Source organism: Pyxicephalus adspersus, chromosome 10 (assembly GCF_032062135.1).
Source record: "Pyxicephalus adspersus chromosome 10, UCB_Pads_2.0, whole genome shotgun sequence".
Taxonomy (NCBI): Eukaryota; Metazoa; Chordata; class Amphibia; order Anura; family Pyxicephalidae; genus Pyxicephalus; species Pyxicephalus adspersus.
This window is the reverse complement of record NC_092867.1, coordinates 29,017,280-29,041,856: the sequence shown is the minus strand read 5'-3', so window position 1 is coordinate 29,041,856 and position 24,577 is coordinate 29,017,280. Positions and strand designations below refer to the sequence as shown.

Here is a 24,577-nt window from a genome sequence, read left to right as displayed (position 1 = left end):
CTTCCTGCTGAGAGGCAGAAAAAACTGATAAGACTGGCTGCAGAAAAGGAATTCATGTTGCAGAACAAAAACATTTCTAGCTCCTCATGTAATCTGTCAGAAGTTTCAGTGTGCTTTCTTCTTGTGAAAAGTAACTGGTTATCTGCCGTTCCAAAGCTACGATACTCTCTTTCACTAAGAGTTATCCACTGCATCACCTCCTTGCTGCTAATTACCTTGCGATGGCTTTATAAATCATATTAGAGAAAATTAGCTGTTGCCTATAGCAAAATGCAGTAAACCAGCTAATTGGTGATGTAAAGGCTATCCCAATCCTATAAAGTAAGCAGAAAGGAATTCGGATTTGTAAACTCAATCTACATTGCCAATCGAATCTACATCCCAAGTGCACATTGTAAGTGAATCCCCCATAAAAGGTTCTAACCACCCTTGGGTCTTAATATATGAGCCATTTTCCTTTTTTGGCTTCCCCACCTTAGGGTGCATCGTGAAGAATGATATGAGTAATCAGATCTTTACAAAAGGCGGATGTGCAACCGAATCCAAACCCTGTCTATACTTTGCCTGAGTAACATTCACAGAGATGTCAAAGTTTTAGGTGCTACTGGCACATGATTATATTTGAGCTTTATTATAAGAGGGAAGCCCAAGGCTAACCTTCTGTCTCCCAGCATTATACGTCTCCACAAATAATATAAAAGCAAGTCATTCTGTATGATTATCATTAACTATTAATCCAGAAACAGGTCTACAAAAGGCAGAGTTCGTTTGGGGAATAATTATTTTTATGTCCATTTCACTTTAGAAGAGCAGTCAAAAAAATGCTGTTTAAAAATTAATTAGAGCAGGTGAGCTTGAAGCATTCCCATATACAGATGGCAATAAGTGAAAGCACATTTCTGTTTTATTTTTGCAGCTTTATGAATGGCCATAGGGTAAACACTGCTCAGACATGATGTAATTAAACGGCATTTTTGCATCATGATGGCACTGCTTCATTTAAAAGAAAACACTGTGTTTTGATTGCATCTCTCTTTAATGGAATAGATTAATTTTAAATTGTTAGGTTACAGGACCCTCCAGCCACAAACAATCTCCGGCTGATACATGTCCGGGGCAAAATGTCTGATGTAACGCAGTCACGAAATTGCATATTGGATTAATTTTTATGCAAATTACACTTAATTCAGTTTGTTTAAAAAGCCACATTTTTCCATTGCACAGGGACCTAGAGATTCTATTTTTATTGGGTTTTCAGCTATTTTTAGTGCTTTTATTTACCTAGGTTATTTGGTGAGCTTAAAACCTCAGCAAATTCTGTGCTCAGCATAAAATGAGCCAAGGCCAAAAAAAGTCAGAAGCAAAAGCAAATACAAGACGAGAAGGGGTGAATTGAAAGGTCTGTGAAAAGTCTATCACCTTTTAAAGTGAACTTAAAGTGTACCTAAACTCAGAAGTTTTACATTACATAAAAGGGTAGACAACACTTTTATGTAAAGTAATTCTGTTGTTATTTTGTAGCACTGGGAGCGCAAAGCCTCCCGGGATACCTACATCAAGCATCCCAGTAGGCTCTTGGTGCTTTTTTTGCCCATGCCCGAGCATCCCAGGCATACGCAGGAGCCTTTTCACTCAAAGAAAAAAAATTGACAATCTCACACATGTGCAGTGAGCAGTTTTTTTTCCATGAGTGACCCCCAACCCAATCTTCAGGACCATTTTATGGAGAATTTCTGGGATTCAAGAGTCAGGAGATGGCCCCTTGATGTCCGGCTCATTGAAAAGAGTTAAATAATGACCAGAATCATTAAACTTGGAAAGAATTACCACTAGATCAGTGAGTAATTAGCCAAAAGCAGGCCCACACTTCCCATTGAAATACTGTTAGTTTATCTTGGTTAAAATTGTTCTTCATTTTATATATAGTATTGTTCTTTCATGTTTTTTATACAATAAATACGTTTTGTGCAGTGTGCATAAGAATCTTCTCCTGTTTTTTTTTCAAACTATAGTACGGCCCCCCGACAGTCTGAGGGACCGTGAACTGGCCCCCTTTTTAAAAAGTTTGAGGACCCCTGATCTATTGTAACCCATACAGTTGGCCATGTTCAGTCACCCAACACTTTGTAGTTAAACTTTAAAGTGGTAATTACAAAAATATCTTCTAAAAGTGGCAATTCCGTTGAAAAGTGAACTTAGGCTGCGTACACTTGTTAGATTTTTGTCGTTTCCAACAACAAAAGACCGAAAGATGAATGTACATAGCGCCGTTCTGTTCTATGAAGAGGGGATCGAGGGGAGAATGGGAGAGCTTCCATTGCTGTTGTTCGTCTTACGTCATTCTTCTTGGTGTCAGATTCTCATCCAAGATGAGCCCTGAGGCTCATGTCAGGCAAGAATCATCTGGCGTGTGGAAAAAGTCTTAGAAACCCTCAGGTGGGCAAACCCAGATAATGGACATTTGGATGTGGTTGCTAGAATACACCTGCATAGGTTACACTGACATATCCATCATCGTGATAATACGTTGTTTCTCCATTAAGCAACCTGCTCCTTTGTGCACTGTATGGTGCTCCAAATGGACCCGGTCTTTGGGTGACAGATGCTGATGCTTCATTAGTTTAGTACCACCTCTGACTGCCTTTCCCATTCTTATTTTTTCATTATTACACTTGCCCTTCTCATCCGGGTCCACCCTTAAGAGTCTGCCAGTGACAATTGCAATTCAAGAGACATTCCTATATTTAGGGAAACATTTTCTGACTTGCCAGTCATACAGGCATGTAAAAAGGGACCTGTACTTTACCTATTCTACATTTACCTGGTTTAAACCTTGAACATCTGCTAAAAAGCCACAAAGAGCCCCCATGAAAAATCTACTGGATCAAACCACTTCAAATGCAAAAGTTAATTACTCGTTTATTTGCATTAGTCCTAGTGGTGACCAGTCTTTCCAAACTGGTGGGCCTGATTTATTAAAGCTCTCCAAGGCTGGAGAAGATACACTTTAATCAGTCATGCTGGGTGATCCAGCAAACCTAAAATGGATCTGGTCCAGGATTCAAAACATTTTCATAGCAAATAACTTTGAAGAAACCCATTCCAGGCTTGCTGGATCACTTTAATAAAAAAAGTCCAGTGTGTTAATGATAACTGGGCTAAATGTACAGGTATTATTGATGGATAATTCATATTTTAAATTGTCAGTAAACATCAAATTAAAGCCTTCAAATGTTAAGTGTAGCCAGATTTCACATTCCTCATTTTGTGAAATAATGTAAGATCATCTTGCATTTAATGCCTACTTAACATCTACCTCAAAATGTTCAGCAATTATTAAGTAATTTCAGCACCAAACAAGTAATTGTGATTTAAACTTTTCAAGTATGTTATGTTCCCCGCAGATGTTGTATGACTCAACTGTATTCTTTCAGTGCCCAAACTTTTTCATAACGTTTTATTCTGCATATAATCTGTGTGCTGATAACAGAAGCACAGTATGCTATGTACAATTAACATAATGGAGGGCTGCTACCAAGAAGTATTATTGCTTTGTTATCACCCCCTTTTCATGGAAGTGGCTATAGAACAGATCTCATTATTGGAAAAATAGCCACCATCAATGTACAATAATATGTATACAAAATAAAACCTTCCCCAATACATGGGCATACTAAAGGCCAGAAAATTGGGTATATAAAGAAATTAAAACTGTGTTCCAAATGTAACAAAAGAGTCTTGTTACTAGTCCAATATAAAATATAAAAATACATATCACCGACTCTACAGTGCGGCCTGTTAACTGGTCTATCTCTGCATAACAATACCAGCATATCAACACCTCCCAACATAGTCACAAATGTGCATTGGAAGCTTTCATCACACAACTTCACACTTCACTCAGCCACATGGCACTTGTATGGCAGCGCTAATTCAAAAAGAACTGCCTAACCAGTACCACTCACTGCTGCCTTTATTCATTCTCTATAGGGCTAGCGTAGAAAGATGATACCTATAGCACAGGCATGGGCAAACTACGGCCCGCGGGCTGTATAGGGCCCAATGGGGATGTTTCTCCGGCTCTTTGGGTGTTCCACGGCTCTGGTTGGTGCCACCCCGAGCAGGGTCAAGAGAAAGACCCTGCCGAGAGGGCGCACCGGCCACAGATGCGGAACACTTCCCTGGATCTGAACCTGTGATGGGAGAGTGGGTGGGCTGTGTCAGATTGTGGCCCCAGACTAAAAAAAGTTTGCCCACCCCTGATATAGCATCTCCCGAAGCAGTAGATTTTCTGACGTGAGGAAGCGGTAAATGCACCGCAACCTCACTAGCAGGGTGAACCAGCCCTAAAAGGTTTAGGAACTGCCTACTTGTTTTAAAGAAACCCTGTATGGGCTTTGGTCAAGCCAGTAATTGGCCCAAGTATAAATGTAGGCCCAAACAAGCAGATATTTGGTATTTTTAGTTCTTGTACAAATCCCCCCTGCATTGTACATCCATGCATTTGCCTTTGTCATTGCCAGCTGATCCTGCCCAAATATAAATATATATATTTACACACATACATACACACAAATATTATATTTGTGCTTCATTGTGGTGTATGTGCAGTATGTCTGCAGGATTACCACAAGCCAAAGATAAATAAAACAGGAAATGCTTGAGGCTTTTGACCTTCCTCTGACTCCGCAATCTGATCATTAGTAAACCTCAACAAATCTGATAAGCCACATGAATACACAACTAAAGTTATTTTCTCTTCAAGTTGTTTATAATCTGGTGTTTATACCTATAAATATGCGCCATCACTTTTCTTTTACAAATACACACACATGCATTTTTAATTTATATTCACACCGGATGCAGATTGTGGTGGGAAAGAGAATAGTGATTATTTCCGAAGTTTATTAAATTTCTTCCAAACTGTTTTGCAATACCTTAAGATTTTTTTTTTTGTTTAAAAGGAAATCTTACTGTAAAATGCAGGCTTGGAGTAGAGCACAGCTGCTTCCAGTTTTCCAATACTGTATTATACAGCTATTTGTCTGGATTGCATGAAGGTGTACTCTGACCTTTTAGGTATCCCACCCTCATCTGTTTAAATTAAGCTCAATGCTCTTCTGCTCCTTCCTCTCGAAGGTTTAATAACTGAAAATGGTCAACTAGACAAAATTGAAGGAAAGCAGAAGTGGGCCAGGCTGTGGTTTTTAGTAAAGCCAGCCACAGACATTAGATGGAGGTCATATGTGTTCCACAATCTGACGGACAATTTCTTTACAGAACACTGCTTAGACATTTACAGGCATGGATTTATAGGAAAACCACATAGCTGCATCCCAAGCCGGCCAAGTTCCAGAGGATGGCTGTCAGCCCATTTTTTTCATGCCCTTAATCACATTTAGCTCCTAAATACGCATGTCTGTATAAAACAAAAGACATTTTCATACATGGTGTTGGGAACTGGACAGCCACAATTTGTGGTCATAGGAAAAGTACCATTTAAATGGACAGGGTGGATGCATATCAGAAGTAGAACTAAACTCTGACAAAACATCTTTTGTAAAGCACTGTAAGTAAAACTGGATCACATTATTTTGTAGAAAGAAAAAAAAATATTTTTTAACTGTGCTGTAATCCCTTTGTATGAACTTCCAGTAGATAGGTTTGTGCTCCATTGGCAAACGAATGCTGTGAATGAGAATGAGTGCATGGCGGTTTACAGCTGCCTGTAAGTAGGAAAGAATGGCAACCCTTCCACTGAACTAACCATGTGTTGTCACACTAGGATCACCAAACTTTTTGAGTTTACAGGTACACATAATTTTGTGTTTGGTTCTCCCAAAATGTGGTCCTGTAATCTGTAAATTATGGTGACACATCTAAGCAGTCTAGATTACAACCTTACCATGTAAGAAGAACTGCTAGAGGCTAGGAAAGCTCATCATAGCCAGTAGACCAAAACCCCCATAACAGGAACGCTTATCCACCCACCAGGAAACATCAGCTGCAGTAAAGGAAGAAAAAGTGCAAGCCAACATTCAGTTTTTGGTCACACTATAACCAATAGGATTATTTTTGTCATGTAAACATTGCTCCATGAACACTAAAAGACATTAGGAACAATGTCAGTGATAGGAATGCACTTCTTACAGCAAACACACCTTATAAAAGAGGAAGGGTGCTAGATGGGACAACCACGGATGGTGCTGTGTAGAACTCATTAAAACAGAAGCACCAGCACTCCAAAATACAGTGTCCTATCCAACATAGTGACACTCTTGATTTAGAAGGTAATAGGACCTTAATAACTGATGGTTTATGATCATTAATTGATGGTTTAAAAGTCACTTGTACAGTAATTCAAGCCTTAAATGTTTCTTCTTGGCCAATCACTGTACAATATTGTTAATTTCGGAAATATATTGTTCACTCTTCTGTCCATTAAATTTCCTGTAGAGATGAAATGCTTATCTTGTATTTGTTTTTTGTCTTGGAGTCCTCCTAATCCTTCCAGCCTCTTCAGAATGAGTTCATACCGTATTTGCACACCATGACCATGGCTAGGTTGTCATTTTCTACCCAGCTTCACTACAACCTAGCATCATGGAGATAATGTAGAAAAATGACCAGGGACGTTCTAACTATCCTCTGGCAGTTTGTCAACTGCTTTGCCAACCCCAAAATATTATCAAATAACGATAGAAAAGATTAAGAAAGCTGGGGTTCTTTAGTGGCAATAAAGAGTAAGTAAACTGGGATAATACAATATACATATGGTTGTGTAGTATACATATATACAAAGCAGTGTAGGTCATTACCAAAAATATTATGGAAAATATGACCCTTTGGCTAGACAGAGTATCCCTGATTATTTAAATTGTGAATATAGTAATAACATCTCTTAAACCGATGCAGGATTTGTAGAGAGCGTCTTAAAGGGTTGCGATAGGTTGAAGGCCTTCTAACAAGGATTTCACAATAGTGAATATAAATCAAGATTCACAAAGAAGTCCCTGAAGGTTGTACAATGTAACAACTTGTGCAGAGTTTGGCAGACTGAGGTGCTGCAGAGTGATCAGTTTTACCCAACTATTTGTATCTTGTATGATGTTTTGTCTCACTTAATATACTCTTTATTGCCACTAAAGAACCCCGGCTTTCTCAGTCATTTTCATCATCATGGAGATAAGCTAGCGAGGCATTCACCATCTCCCTTCAAGTCTTGGCATTCTTTCTTATAGTTTCCCAGAGTCCTCTACCTAAAGTTCTTGAAGATTTCACCTCTCACATTGAAGGACATTAGCATTACCTGTTCTTTTATAGGCTTCTTCGGGTTGTAATAAGGATAACCATGTAATTTTTTTTGTAGTTCTCCTTGGTTTCCATTTCACCTTAGAATCAAATTCAAGCTCCTGTGCTTTGCTTTCAAATCTCCCCACAGTTCTTGTCCCACTTACATTTCTGACCTGATAGAAAAATACTCCCCCAGCCGCTCTCTTCGCTCCTCGAATGACCTACTAATGACTTCCTCACTCATAACCTCATCACACGCACGGATACAAGACTTCTTTAGAGCTGCCCCAACCCTCTGGAATGGTTTTCCGCGTCCTATTCGGCTTGTTCCTACTTTCTGCTCCTTTAAAAGGGCCCTTAAAACCCATCTTTTAAAACTTGCCTACCTGTCTTCTTCTTAAATCCTCACTCCATATCCCCCCTTCTAGTGTATGCTGCTTCCCCACCTCTTAGATTGTAAGCCCTTTGGAGCAGGGTACTCTCCTCCTTCGTGTCTGTCTGTCATTTGCAACCCCTATTTAATGTACAGTGCTGCATGATATGTTGGCCCTATATAAATACTGCTTATTCATATTAATAAAAATAATAATAATAATAAATATGCATCTCCAATCCTATGGCCCACCAAAGGTTTTGCCTTGGTTTAGGGTGGCTCCTGTTTTACATCATTGTCCCTAAGTTATATGAATACACTAATTTGTTAACCACCACTTTTGGATCCAAGCTACTAATAAGCCAGAATGACAATTATGTAATTGATTAGTCAAAACTTTGCACAGTTCTAATGGTCTCACTTGAGTGACAACACTAACTTATTCCAGGATGAAAAAGATTTCTAAAGTTTTTGCTTTAGACATACTGTAAAGATTTGGAAAAAGAGTGCACCATTCCAAATTTTGCTAATAGGGCCCTGTGACTAGGGTCAAGCAGAGGGCTAAGCAGAAGGGGCAGCTACCATGAACACTTTAACAGAACAGGGAACAAGAAGGGCAAGACCTGGTACCTATGATGCAAAAGTAGCTTACAGAGCACGGTAGTGGAGTCCATTTTGGCTTTGGTACTCTGACCTTGTCCCAGAAATACCTATAAAAATTGGTTCAAAAAAAAATAAATTATATACATTTTATATTATCAACCTTTTTTACCTGCTGATCCTGCAATAGCATACTTCTTGTTCTAGTGTAACAATGCTCAATCACTGCACTGTATCTATGGAGGGACTGTGTGGTTATCGTACGCCGATTTATAGTTCTACAGAAGGCTTTTGAGACTTCATAATCTACTTTCTTTAACAATGAAAAAAAGAAAGGTAACACAGATACTACATTTAAAGACTGGTAGACTGTTATTTAGATATACATCAAATCCCTCGGATTTTCTCTTCCCAAAAAACCATGAATAAATAGACAGCAATAAAAGCTGTACAAATGAATACAAAATGCATTTTTAAATTACACTACAGCATATAGAACAGACTTCACAGGAGTAGTTAAGGTTGACCCATTGCTAGAGAATAAAGGCTAAAACACAAGATGGTATTTGTGTACAATAAAAAGTACTCTGAAAAAAATGGAGTTATTCATGGACCAGCTGCAGAAAATTCCAAATAATGAGTTGGCCTCATCTTGAGAAACATGAACCCCTGCGCAGCCATCTCCGTCAGCAGCGAAAGGGTGGAGGAAAAGCGTGGAGAAATTTCCATTTTCCTAATCTCAGGGGAAGCGCTTTTTCATTTATGCAGATTAAGATCTACAGAGAGGGAAAACTGGGAAGCAGCTGTCTCACCCCTGTGCTGCAGGGCACAAGATGTGAGCCTTTGACTTCTATTGCAGTATTGCCTGCTTCCTCCATGGCTACTTCATTTGACTGTATTTGCGAGGCTGCAACATTTTAGCCACATTACACATTCCTGATGGCTTTTGTTGGTATTTTCTATTTTAGTACCATCCTTCTTTTTTATTGTAAAAGCCTTATACCAGTAGATGCTGTTCACAGGCTCCTAACTTGTTTTTAAAGAGGCCACAAGTAAATCAAAACTCTTTTTGTATGAGCTTTTAGTGCTTTTGGAACTTTTAGTGTGTACTTTTGCACAAGGTTTATTGACCAGAGTATGCAGAGGTGCGGTGGAATTGCCATTTTGGGTCTTAGAGCACATTGGCCTTTATTAGCCAGAACTGTGGGTTGGACATTGACAGTGGCAACAAATAAAGCAGATGAGAAACCACCATGAATAGAAAAATTTGCACAGGGATACAGAAATCATTGTAGTCCTGAAGGATGTTTTACCTCTTCACTCCATGTATTTGCTTGGATTTAGGGTTATAAGTATATTTTTTCAGCTATTTACTCACCTAGTTGCTCAGTCATGTGATACTCCGATCCCAAGTCTTCTTTCGTCTGTTGACAAGTGTTGGAGTCGTTCTTTAGGTTTCTGCATGACTTGGACATTTCCCATTGCCTGTCTAATGGTGGGGTCCTCTCAGGACAGCTGAAGCCCCAAATTAGCATCCTTCACATAGTACACAATGCTGCTGGTAATGAACTAGAAAACGGTTTGATTCACCAGTTCCTTTTTACCCTATTTTAAAGTAGCATTGCAACAATATTTAACATTACCCTAACCTCATTCTTAATTGTGCGGTTTTCAAGTGCAAATATGTCTCCAATACAGTGCTACACCTGTAACACACCTTTCTAAATTTGTCCTAGTTGGCTACCTAGCATTACAGACCAATGGGTTGCAAAACTGTAGAAAGCTAAAAGCTGATTTGTAATAGATAAATATTATTCTTTCTCCCTTGGCGGCCATCAAAACTAAGCTAGTATCCAGCACACCGCTGCCCCAGGACTTCTGTGTGTAAGGGATGATGTCTGGCTGAGGACAGATTATAGAGCATCTAAATTCTAGCAGAGACCAATCCAGAATACAGGTCAGATGTAATTCACAGGTAAACAGTCCATCAGAAGAAGTATAGAAGCAGAATCAGGGTCACAGGGAAAAGGTCAGTCCAGGCAGTGTACAATCCAAGGGCCCGGAACAGACTAGGTCAGCATCAGTAAATCCTACGAAACCACACACCAGCAACAAGTCAGCCTAGCGTAACGGTACAACAGGCTCTGGGGACCGCAAGCAAAAAGTCTATAGAGCCCTAACAGCCAATGGCAGCACAGGATTGAGCCAGGAACTAATCTGCCTCTAAATTCCCTTCAGCTGTGCACAGCCTCAGAATGTGTGCTGGGGATGCCAAAAACGTTCATCACGGTTAAAGGGAAGCAGGGCTGGTGCTATTTTCTTGTTCTCCTTGCTGCTGCAAGTGACATTGCTGGACACAATGAACAGGGTGATGATGCACAGCACAGGATCACCAGCCAGATAATCTTCTAATAATTTTTGAAAGGATTCCTCTAGTGTAAAATTGGTATAAAGGCTGCTGTGGTCTGTTATCAGTAACTTCATGTACTAGTCCTGCCACTGCTACATTGCTCATTGCATCATTCTTCCACTTCTCTGTGTAGTTATACCTATGTTAGATCTGTCAGAGGCCTGCTATTAAGTGTAGGCTTCTCACTCGTCTGACTATTGCTACGTAGTCGGAATACTTTTTAAATTTTATATAGTATGCACATCTGTGAATAGGGAACATTATTTCAGTTTTGAGTGGTATGTTTAAAAAACAGTTTTGGTTACAGTCGTTTATTTCACCTCCCAAAATTCAAGTACTCAGATACAGCTTTACCCATATATAATGTTCCAGTAAGACAGAGTACAATTCTAAATTTGATTACACATCCTGGTGACACAAAACCATTTTGGTTACCAATGTACATTTCACCCCTCAAAATTCTAAATCTCAATATGTATAGTTCCAGTAACAGCATGTTCATTTATTAAGGACAATAATAACAAAATACCTTTCTGTAAATGTAAAAAAACCAAACCACACAACCACACATTATATCTGTACATGTACTTATATTTCCAGTAACACGGTTTGTACATTTGTGCAGAGGAAATGCAATTCCTGACTTTAATTACCTGTTTGTAGACAAATAGCTAACTTCAGCTAATTGGTGTAATCCTCATGAGGGAGGGTGTCCTATGAGACTAGGGCCTGGTTCAATTTGACAAATTTCATGCATTTCCCAGGATGTGGTAGGGAAGCATGGAGAGCAGATTCTGGACTCCATCTTGGACGTCCACTTTTTGACTGTCGTCACTTCACTAAAATGCACTAGGTATCAGAGTTTAAAGCGGGCATACTCAGTGACTTCATAGCCAAGTACTGCCTGCGGAAGCCAACCTGTTAGAGGCTCTGGCATTGGTGGAGAAGCCATAACAGGTAGGTGATGCAGGTAGCAGCAGAAAAGGCTCTGCACAAGTACTTCTCTATAATAAACACTTATAAATAAAATTGTTGCCTCTCTTCATCTAGATAAAGTTTGATCATTTGGCCTTTTACATGGTTCTAATAAGATGGGCATCCCATAATGATGATCAGTGGTTTTTATGTAACCTAAATAAGAAATGCACAGCATTATGGAGGCGCTTATATTGCTCAAACTGCCCAAACTCCGGCCAATAAAAAAAATGTTACTGTCCACTGCAATGGGACCATGGTGACTACCCGGAGGAAGAGAGGCATGGGAGGGCATATGGGTATGTGCTAATAGATAATGTGATGAGACCATGTGAACAGACTTTGGGAGTGGGAAAGGGGGGTCTGTTCTTATGTATGGGAGGGGCTTTCTTAAAATGTTCCTCTGCAGACATTTAAGAAAGCCCCTCCCATATGCATGTGTTAATTGCTACAGAAATGGCACCATGTAAACACACCTAAGGGAGAATTTGTATTTGGCCCTTCATACCTCGGAGTTAGTGTATGCCAACTAGTATAAATTGTGATAAGACCTATTCTGTTGTGGGCATATGAGCATGCTCCTTTCCCAGGATTTTGTTGCTGTGCAACTTCTTTTTCTACATCCTCCCACTGCCTATACCAGAGGTCCCCAACCAGGCGCAGGACCCCGCTTAGGGGGGCGCACCTGCCACAGCCGTGGACCACGTCTTTCGGGAGACATCGCAGGCTCAGTGAGGTAGGCAAGTTCTGTCTCTGGACACAGAGTGTGCGGGTTCTGGCATCATGACGTCACCTTGGGGGGAAGTGCCACACGGCTCCCCACTCATGCGCGGTCCAGAGTCCATGCATTTAGTGGTTTGCAACGTGCAGAAGGTTGGGGACCACTGGTCTATACCACTAAAGCTCAGTGTTTTGCTCCTCACCCCATAGTGGGACACACAAATCATTGTATACCGCCTTCCACACATCCTGACCAAAATCAGTCAAATAATGAGTGCTGTAATGGGCCACTTCTCTTTCTTCATGATCTTCAGACATGGCCTGTGGAGAGCTAACCACACATACACTATACATTGTCCTTCCTCTCTTGGTTCCTATTCCTCATCCAAGCTAAAATAAGGGCAGGCATTATTGCATAAAATGTCTTTGTCCTCCCCTTCTATGGTTGTTTTGAGTCTTCCATCAACAGCCCTGAAACAGAATGCTGAAACAATTCTTCCGACTTCTTATTGTTGAATGTTTCAGGGTGTCTATGGAATCTGCGAGGAAGTGGAGGGAGCCTTTTCATGGCTCACTGGAAATAGTAGCTCCAAGAGGAACAGAGGAGGTAGTGGTTGGGTGACCGTGACGGGTCATCCACTCAACTACTGTACATGTAATCTGTTTTGGTTTAAACAACACCAAGTTTAGGAAATGACCAATCGAACACTGGTGTCCTAATGTTGAACAAAGGGATTGGGTTTTTAGGGAACAGACCAAAGCCGAGTTGTTACTGTTTGCTGAACTGACACCATTGAGAGATCATACTACTAGAGAAAAGTTTTAATTTCACTGAAATTGCTATTGATGTTTAAAAGAGTGTTTTTGTTTTTTTTTGCCATCTCCGTGCCATTGGAGAGATTCCCTTTATTTCCTGACATGGAGATGAGACAGAAATGAGGGGAAATCCCCTCTTAGCCATATGTCAATGCAACAGATGTTCCTACTGGAAGTTTTCTCATAATCTCCTGTTTTGGTCACAGCTATAACATTTTTGGATTGCCTATCCCTTTCGGTCTCTATTCTGTCCACAATTAAATTAAAAAAAATGTTTTGGCTGGTAACAACATTGGAAGGGTGATACATCAGCCTTTCCCACATAGCTGTACAAAAAGCCTAAACAGTTATCATGGTGATAAAAAGTATTTTTTCACCGCACCTGATCCTGCCCTGCATTTATTTTACCAGTAAAAACAAACCAACCGTAACTACTGAAATGGACCAAACTACATTGACCGCTTTTGACATTTGAGAAACTGACCTCTTTTAGAGCTATTGGTGGTTTTTTATCAGGCTGGATCATTATATCATTGGAGGGGATCACATGCTCCCCTATGCCCAGAAGCACCCACAGAAGGGATTCAGAGCCACGGTGGATTTAGGTGGGTCAGGGGCTATTCTTTAAAATGACTAGTTACTATTTAAAGCGCTTAAAAGAATAGCAAATCTCTAGAAACCATGTCTTTAAAAAAGCATAAAAAGGGAAAACGACTACTGACCATTATTACCCGTGCAGCTTTGTTTATTATTGACTTATAATGCCATGTTTTAGACCATGTTACTGTGTGGGGCCACCATCTTGGTAGAGGCAAGAACATCAGCAATGAACTATTGCCATAATTGTAGGCTCATGATGGATGTAGCATCCAACCATTAGTGGACATTAGTTTAATTTGCTTAGGTTTACATGGTCAACTTTACACTACATGGCCCCATGCAGGAGCACACAGAACAATGTGAAAGTCATTACCAACTTGGTATATTGTAGACTTAAAAGAAAGAGATTTCTATTTTTCTGTCTAGCATGTGTGCGATATAAAAATATCATTCTATTTATAGGGGGATAATTTAAAAATCGTGCAGCAATAGATTTCTTTTTCATTTTTTCGATTGACCATGAAGACTGATGGTTAAAAAAAAGGAAATAGTGAAATGGTTTTGGATTGTAGGCTGCAGACGTTTTTTTTTTTTCTTGGGCCTCTTCTGTGGGAAACTGAACTTCTTTCTCAGTCACCCATGACATCTGACCGTTCAGCTGATCACGAGAACATTGCGGTCAACCACAGCTCCACTTGATATCATCATCTTGAGCACAGTTCCTGCCATTGCATGGCACCACTTATATCACCTGCTCTCTACTGTAAAAAAAAAAAAAAAACCTTCCTTTTGCATTGTTGATAACCTTGTGGTCATATTTTAACACGCATATGTCGTAAAGGTGTGTCACAGGGCTTTCTGTAAATTACATTTACATATTTGACAGCACTCGGAGCTGACCACAAATTACAATGTGGAAGCAGCTGCATTTTGCTTTGTTTAGGCACTACAATGACAGCAAGCATCTGTAGACATATAAAGATATATGCAGCAACAAATGTAAAACTTAAATTAATTTAACCATTAGCAGCACAAAAATTACTTTAAAAGTAGTACATCTAACATTGCACTAAATTTATTATGAATGATTATTAGTTAAATGTGAAATCATTTTGTTATGCCGACATATGGGGCAGTGTGCTGGGGGTTCTGTGCCAAAAGGTCCCTTGTTGTTAATACTACCATAAAAATTACACTTTCCAAAAATGTAATGTTCACACGCAATATGAAAAAGTTTAATACTTCACATGATAATATAGTGCAGGAAGAGGTTATTATGAAGCAGGAAATGCCCAAAGCCAGTGGAAGTATATAAAAGCCTGATCAAAAATTGTGATAAATCAATTTCAAGTACACAAATTATGTTGCAGGTAAAAAGTATCAAATCTGATCAGGCTTTTAACTGTTTTCTATCCAAAAAAAACAATTGGGAAGTAAAATATCATTTAGGTGTGTGCAGTGTTTCTGGACTTTAGTCCATTATTACTGATTCCAAAGCCAATTGGATGGGGGAGCAAAATTGGAAGTGGATTGGTTCATGTCCACAAGACTTTAACTAGTACTTTAAGTTGTAATGAACGTTCCATTATTACAAATGCTTGATCAGGCAGGCTATTATTACAGAAAGGGACAGGCAATGACACTTCAGCATTAATGTGTCTTACTTTCCGGATTTCTCCAAACCTGGCAAATCCTGCTTTCCATGCGTGTGCCGAATGAATGAACTCCCGCGCAATGTTACGTCATGCTGAAATGGACAATCAAGATGGTTGAAATTGTCTCAAGGAAGAAGAAAAGGAATATAATGGCACTCTGTGATGGAATATAAGAGATTCTTGTATTCTTTAAGTTATTATGTAGGCCCAAAACTCCTTTTTAGACTTTAAATACAAATTCTGAAGATATTAACACCCCGTAAGTTCAGTTCTGCAGCAGTCTCTGCCCTCCCTCCCCCTTCTGCAGAAGTAACGATTTTCATAACTTCCTATTGTGTTGTCCAGGAATGTGTAATGAGAGTTAGGCTTCGTACACACGTCAGATGATTCTCATCTGATAATCGCCTCAGGGCTGATATCTGACATGTGTACAATGCTCGTTGTCCCTGGTTCTGACGACCGTCCTGGCATGTCCACAGATAACGAGCAATCGTTATGAAAGTGAAGGGGAGAGAGCACAGCGGTGTGACGCTCCGTCGTTCTACCCCTCCCTTCTCGATAGAGCAGAGCGGCACTGTATGTACAGCACTCATTCATGCATTGTGCAGACTTTTGTTGTTTGAAAGGATTGTGAAAGATCCATTTTTACCATTCGTCATATTTTCTCCCCCATCCTCAGAAAAATAAACAGCCAAACATAAAGATGATTCAGCTAATGATGCTTGCCATAAGATGCCATACAAACCAAACTCTACCAAACTCTACCAAACCAAACTCTACCTAAAAATGTGACTAGTAATCTAGTATGGCAGTATATTGAGCAACTGTTTTATGTGTTATAACATTTTATTTTTTTTGCAAATTGGCTACGTGGCCAACCAAGCACTACACCTGCACACCTAAAAATGAGTGAAAGCAGATGGTTCGTCTACTCTGTCAGTTCCTGTAACAGATCTCTCTTGTTCAATATTGTCATTTCTACAACAGATTTTAGTATTGAGACAGCAATTACTAAACCTCACCTACAGGCATTGCCCATATGGAGTCAACTGTTGGTTATTTCTGAATACTGCTTACTTAACCCGAAGGTAAGCAGGTGGTAAATAGGTTACTGGATATTTTTTTTTTAAATAAACAATGCCTAACTTGTACTCTTTGCTTGCCTTGATGTTTGTATCGACCAACTGGTTCTTAAAACCCATGAAATGATCTCCAGATTTTCCAGAAGCCTATCTTAGTCTCCATATACACCAATAGGAAAATCCACTACAATTGGTAAGAGGATCAAGATGGAAGATTTAAGTGAATAGGGATGTCATTGGTTATATACTGGCATTCAATTTTTATTAAAAAAATATGTACTTCAAAAAATAAAAATAAAAAAAATAAATAAAAAAGTTTGAATAGAATATCTCCTAGCAAGAAAAAGAAACCAATTGAACATAACCACATAAGGATTCTTTAGCTTGAAATAATGCCAAAGGCTCAACTAAGATTGAACAATGAAAGCCTGGAGGATCATACAAGTAATGACTGCAACAGTTACAGCAAGGAAGCCTACAGCACTACAGAAGAACAGAGACCAAAGACCAACAACATTCTTGGGATTCAGCAAGGGCTCGGAGTGAGTTTACTGTGCAGATAGGGACGAAGTATTAGGCCCATTGACATCTTTTTAGTCCATTGCATTGTTTAAGTGCATTAATAAGAATTGTGTGCCAAAGCCCTTTTTAATTTCAATGAACAAATCGCAGTATGTGCATTGTGGTGCAGTGTTTTGTGCAGTAATACAAGGTAAGTTTTGTGACATTCAAGAAACAATTTTGCAACACATATGTTTGAATAGGGATTTTAGAGTTTGGATTAGAGATAAAAGTGTTGCAGTGAAAGAGCAAGGGGATCACTATAACAGTAATATTATTAAGGCACTAGAATTAAGGGCAAGGTAAAGGCTTTTGTGGATGGGAGGGGGTGCTAATCTCCCCACTAAATTGAGCCTTTAGGTGTTAAGGTTAAGCCCAACTGAAGTTTCATACTTTTTTAACTTTGTAGTCAGTATGTGATATTTACAAGATTTCTACTTGAAAATACTTTTTCCAGTAATTCCGCTCTGCCTGAAGCTTTGTAGAAAATGCATAATAATATTATGATATTATTATTAATATTGTATTTAAATAGCACCAACATATTACGCAGCACTTAGACATGAGCGAGATTTTTAAATTCGATCTCGCGATGAGTCAGGCCGTTCTCGCTTACAGAACATGTAATCGAGAACAACCTTCTTTCGCCACGAGTTAGTGTTCCCAGGCTAGCTGAACTTATATGACCTCTCAATAGAGATTCTCCATTTAGAGGTCATATGAGTTCAGTAGTACGCCTGCGGCCACAGCTGATTGGAGGCATGTGCCTCCAATCAGCTGTGACCGCAGGTTCCCACGCTCCCTGGGATGTAATAATCAATGATTAGTACAGCCCAGGGAGTGTAGGAACCTGCAGTCACAGCTGATTGGAGGCACATGAAGAATCTCTATTGAGGGTCATATGAGTTCAGCAGGTTCCCATGCTCCCTGGGATGTACTTATTGATAAGTACAGCCCAGGGAGTGTGGGAACCTGGACAGTGGATTCGGTTCACCGAAAATCGGTTCACCGAAATTTGGGGGACCCATCGGAACTTCGGGGAAAATTTCACAAGACTGTCAGAGGCATTCTCGCTCATCCCTAAAAGAACTGTACAAAGTCCACAGTCATGTCACTAGCTGTCCCTCGAAGCGGCTCACAATCTAATGTCCCTACCTCAGTCATATGTTTTTAATACAGTCTAAGGTCAATTTTGGGGGGAAGCCAATTAACCTATCTGCATGTTTTTGGAATGTGGGAGGAAACTGGCGCAAATATGGGGGGAACCTCCAAACTCCATGCAGAGAGGGTCCTGACCTAGATTTGAACCTGGTACCTAGCACTACAATATGCTAACCACTGAGCTGCCTGTATTTGGACAATGCATCCCCTGGGGTTTACTGCAATATTATGGTGAAATAAAGAACCCTTTTGAGCGACCCCCAGTAAGTGTTTTTATTGATTTAAAAGGATAACATACAATTGTTAAAAAAAAAAAAAACATTTAAAAGGCAAAGAGTCTCCATAAACATTCCAACCAGAACACAACCAAAACACAAAGTTGGTCAAAAGGGATCATATATGTCACCATGCTTGTAACACTCTATTAACTTTTTAAAATATCAAAATAAAACAACAAAATGGAAATGTAAACTGAAAGCACCCCTCCCCTCAAACCAATAAGTTCCTTACCTAGTAAAACAAATAGAAATTATTACTTCAAAGTAATTGTAAAGTTTTAAAAGAATGAAAATATGAAGAAACATACTGAAACTAAGAAGAATGAAAAAATGCAATATTGAAAAAAAAATCTAAAACTCTGCTGAAGTTCTACAGAATGCAGTTACAAGTCTGTAGCAAAGTATATTTCCTTCTCTGTGCTAAAAAAAAAATCTGCAGAGCACAGAAAAAACCTGTTCCTCCTTGTCTGTCCTTTTTCAAAAATCTGGAATTGGCCACTTGGTAGAATTAAAAGGCAATTTCATGAAATAGTATGGAAAAAGATTTTCTGTCAAATGTAATTCCATGAACCAGAGCTACTCATCCTTAATTCCCAACACAGAGAACCCTACTTAAAACCAATAGCTCCAAGCTTCTATTGCCAAAAGCCAACATGCTGCTTGAGTTACAGTCCAATAACAAGTACTTAAGATGTTTTTTGCAGCATTTTCCCCCTACGAGTTCTAATTACTAATACCGTCAATATGCCTAGTACAGTCCCCTCTATGCACATCATAGTACTCTCATAACCATTTATGTAGCTTCTAGGAGCAAAAAAAAGCAAAAGATTGTAATTTGAGTATGTCAGACGCGGCTGCAGACATCACATCCAAAACACTATGTTAAAGCGTAATCATGAGTAAAGTGTAAAGCAGGGTCCCCAACCCCTAATCATCTAACTGCTGGGCCGCGAGAGCACCGAGACTAGTGGTCCCCAACCTGTGGTCCCCAGACCCCACTTTGGGGGGCGCACTGGCCAGAGTCGCGGACCATGTCCCTCGTATGCATCGCAGGCTCATGGTGGTGGGCAGGTTGTGTTTCTGGACACAACCCACCCACTCTCCCATTGCAAGTCTTGGTGGGTGCGTTCTGGCATCATGACGTCACACTGGGGGAAGTTTCTTCCCCTTTGAGTGACACACGGCTCCCTAAGCATGCTTGGTCCAGGGTCCATAAGTTTGGGGACCACTGGACTAAACCACAATTTCTGATCTGTATAGTATAGTATGTGTTTAGGCCTGAAATGCTGAAATACCATCATCTGAACCCCAAAAGACACAAAAACCATTAGGTGATCTCCAACATTTACTAAAAGGTAAAATATTGTTTACTAATACTGATTGTGTACTGATAATTTAGTTCCATAAAATAATAAATTGTATAGTGTAATGAACATAAATAAGAGAAAAAAAATCAGTAATCTGTATGACAAAACTGGATTTGTTAGAAATTATTCTGCTAAAGACTGGCAAGCAGTAAATTAGCAGAAATGTGATCACATGACTGAGATGGGTATGGAGGAGACAATACTCATTATGACAGCATTGTACATTATCTAGTCTTGAAGGGGACAGAAGAACAAAGATTCCCACACATGTCTCTGGTTTTATGACATCTGTGCTACCCAATAAATCAAGTCTTCACAAGAGAAGTTTTGTGCTTGTAAGTGGATTTTGAGGTCACAGAAAATTCATTCAGGACTGCCTACAATGCTGTAAAATAATATAATGGATACAAACACTATAGTCCATTCTCAAACACAACAGCTTGTTGTACAATAAGAACAAAAAAATGTCCAGCAGACCTGGATATGTGCTTGTAAATAATGAGATGTCAGAAATAGGTAAACATACACAAAGTTCACCAAAATACTCATGCAAATGTTCATGGTGGGGGAAGGAATGGGCTAATTTAAGAGTCCTAAAGTATCCTTGTCCTCCATGGAATGTTCCCTGATTAACCTTCCCATAAACTGCTAACTACAGTTCTAGTTTGTCTCTAATCAACTAACAATGGAGAAATTTGTAAAGAGCCATTACTGACCTTTTTGGAAACGGAAGTACCCTTTTCTTCAATAGTGGCAAAAGAGTTACTGACCTGAAAGAAATAAAACGATATTATAAATACAAAAAAAGTAAAAAAAGTAAATGTAAAATATTGCACAAAATACATTGCAGATATCAGGCATCCCTAAAACATTGTACCAAGAACTTGAGGAAAAACAATTGCTTTGAGTGAAATCTGCAGGCTCAACATATAATATGCACAGATAGATTAATGTACATCAAGCCAAATTTTAAGTTTTGCATAGCCCATGGAAGGGTTACATTTATATTTTGCTGTCTGAACCTCAATAGGGAGCTTTCCCTTCATTTCCTGTTCTAAAGATGGAGAGGAAATCTCAATCAAATTTTTCATCCCTGAACAAGTGTCCCCAATTCAAGAATTCCCCCATCAACTGTTCCTAAGCCAAGTCAAACTTTTGGATTTACCCTCATATTCTGGCTTCAGAATAACAGTCAAATAATGGTATTGAATCTCCTTTGTGGGGACACAAATAAATCTGACATAGGGGTCTAACTCTTCACTTCTTTATCCCCCCCAAAAAGTTTGTCTTAATATGTTCTCAATATAAAAATGTTGTGAGCAATAAAAAAAATCTGCTCATTTTTTCCAGTATTTAAAAATTAATTTGATGATTAGATGATTTGTAACTTGGACATAAAGGAAATGAAAAAAGGATGATTAGAATGCAAAGAACAAAGTATTGCTTGAGGAGAATCATCTCCTAAAATGTGAAAACCATGACAAATTTGTGATGGTCTGAATGTATCAAGAAGGCGTAATTTGTTTATATGTGTTTGTTGATTACTTACACTGAAAAGAAGCTTATAGACTAAAAACCACAGTTTTTTATTTATGTTCTTTCATTGAATCACTAAAGGCTTTCTTTTTGGTATGAGAAAACAGAGAGCTCATTAACACTCATGTATAATAAAACAGTAGGACAACCTAGGACTGCAGTCTTACATTACAAGGATCACCTTTTCCTTATACCGTCTTCGAACCTGTTTAACTGGGAAATTCATGTGTGCCTGTCCATCTATCCATGTCCCCAAGCCTATGGGGGCAGCATTATGATCTGGGGTTGCTTCAGATGGTCAGGTTCAGCAACATTATAATAAAATAAGGAGACTACCTGAATATACTAAATGTCTAGGTTTTTCCACTAATGGATTTTATCTTCCCTGAAGGCATGGGCATATACCAAGAAAACAATGCCAAGATTCATTGGGTTCAAATTGTGAAAGAGAGATTCAAAGAGCACAAAACATCATTTTCACTCATGGACTGGCCACCACTAGGGCCTAACCCTTAACCCCATCTTTGGCAGGTGCTGGAGAAGACTTTATGCAGTGGTCCGACTTTTCCATCATGGTAAAAAAAACGAATGCAACTCAGGGGAAATAAATGTTGTGGCATTGCATAATTTTATCGAAACAATACCACAGTGAATGTGTGTCCATCAGGAAAATCTGCAAGGAACTTGATATAGATGCCCAATTCCTTGATCTACCTATTTTACCCAGCAGTTTCCACACAAGTAATTTTGATGCATTGTTTTAGTTTGTATTTCTCAAACATTTCAAACCTGCAAAATTCTATTAAACAGGATTTGATCCATCACTAAAACTAAAAAATTAAAGAAAAATTATTGGATAATAACTACTCTCTTCACAGATATAGTGGTTATGGAGTGGAATCGTAAATTTATTATTCTATTATTTTTTATCTAAATGTAATTGATATAGTGTATTCAGCAATCTATAAAAATGAAACTAGACTCTGAAAAATGTGAACATTTAGGACTCTCTTTATATCGTAAGAATCTTCCAGGTCGATGTGTTTCAATGGCTGTAATTGATTCCCACCAGAGAACGTTTGATTGAATGTCAGGTTCCCTGTATTATAAATAGAGGCCTTTGTGTACCATTAATATATATTCAATATGTACTCTCTAAAACAAAATTTTACCTTTTTTAAAAAAAACCTTAAAGAGTAAGAAAGAAGCCCCTGGTTTGCTTTTGTCTGGTAACACGTACACATTTTTTAATTTGAATTAGATGCAGTCTGTCTTTTTTCCGTGGCAGATAATTCTTTGTGTATCTGTTCCTTTAATATCCTTTTCCTTGCATTAAAAACAGATAGACTGCAATTGTCCTGAGAGAGTACAACATTCCTCCCTTACTCCTACACATCCCCATAACAGAATCAATATGATTTGGGCCCATGGAATCTGCCCTTGGGTAATTCCATTTTTTCCATGCTGCATGTTTAGAAGTTCTGAATTTCTTTAGTGCTAATTGTTTACAGACAAAATTGAAGTGACATCTGTGGATTTATCTATCTGCCAGTCAGCACTCTTTGTTCAAAGAGTGTTATCTGATGTCCAAAAACCTAATTTTTACAAGCTACATCTGTTCGGGTGTTTCTAACCAAAATCTCCTTACTACATTCATGTATATTGCAAACACCGCACAACAAAGTGCAATTATAGTACAGAAAGGGTCCTTGTGGAGTTACCGTTCTTTTTTTCAAAACTAAAGCCACATACACACGTGCAATAATAGTTGTTGGAAAGGATCTTTCACGATCCTTTCCAACGACTAGCACTGGACGATGCATTAACGAGTGTTGTACATACAGCACCGTTCTGCTCTATGGAGAGTGGAGGGGGAGAACGACAGAGCCGCACCCCGCTGTGCACTCTCCCCCTTGCCTTGCATTAGGATTGTTAGTCGTCCATGGTCCATGGATCCACCAGGACGGTCTTTCGGACGATGGACGACTGATGCTGCACACACGCCAGATTCTTGCCCGATATCGGCCCTTTGGACGTGTGTACGTAACTTAAGACTTGGACTCTTCCTTAGAACATAAGGTAGATGGCTGACAAAGGTAGAATGCCAGAATATATGAATGCCCCTGCCGAGGTACATGGCACTGCTCTAGCCAAATCTGATGGATGATGCTCTTTTGTACATTCATGTTATTATTTATTAAAAACTACAGTTAAGATACACTTTTTGAAACAGCATATGGTGTAGCAGCACAGGAGGCGAACTGCTACATGGCCCTAAAGCTGGCACCATCTGTCTGTGCAGTAATTTATACAGGTAATAACATCATTGCGTATTGTAGTTTAGGGGCCTCTATATGGCTGCATGTGAATTTGTGATGAGAAAGGAAGTGGGGCCCATTTGATTTTGCTATTGTCCTTTTTGCAAAACTACTAAATTACAAAAGAAAGATGATTTAAAGTTTTTTTTCCCTATAAAAATCCGGCAGACTACTCTCAACATCCCCTTACAGTTTTCTTGCAGAATTAAGCCAAAAATGTCCAGACAGGGAAGGAAGGTAAACATTAAAATGGAACTGCATTCTGATCTCCTGGTTCCTTCGTCGGTCCTTTTCCTACTTCGAGATTTTAATTGATTCCGAATCAGTCCCGATCCATTGAGAACAGATTGTGTTAACTCGGATGAATGCATGTGAGATTTGTACAATTGTGGCACAAAGGTATGCTGAGCTTCACATGCGCAGCTCTGTGTACGTTCTACAGATGCTTGCAAATAAGCAGGCAAATTTGTATTATTAGAGAAGAGTTAAAGCAATAAAGCTTGTTTGCTCACATTTTTTTTTTATTTTTAGGTTTAGTTTTTACTAACACTAAAAGGCCCACTCACACTTGGGCTTTGCAGCACCACATGGTTACACACCTGCCAATGTGTGGTGCCTATAAATGGCAGTCCATCCCTCTGCACTGTAAAGTGCATAGGCATTGCATGCATTGCTAGCTGAACTGAATTCTAACTACAGACCAGTCTTTCTTTTACAACTAGACAGTCACGAAATGTGGGTGCCATGACTAGTTACCAGCTGCTCTGCGACTGCCCAGTATTCTCATCTCTGCCCACAAAGCTTCACAACTGTACATTGTACACACTCCTTT

General features: G+C 39.2%; 1 long non-coding RNA gene across 1 annotated transcript in view; it reads right to left on the bottom strand.

The window, feature by feature from the left end:
- The window catches only part of LOC140338943 (uncharacterized), a 69,779-nt gene that overhangs the window by 20,756 nt on the left and 24,446 nt on the right, over window positions 1–24,577 (bottom strand). The window contains exon 2 of the long non-coding RNA XR_011922344.1: window positions 20,608–20,661. This is a non-coding gene — a long non-coding RNA (uncharacterized lncRNA). The remainder of the gene's footprint in view (window positions 1–20,607; window positions 20,662–24,577) is intronic.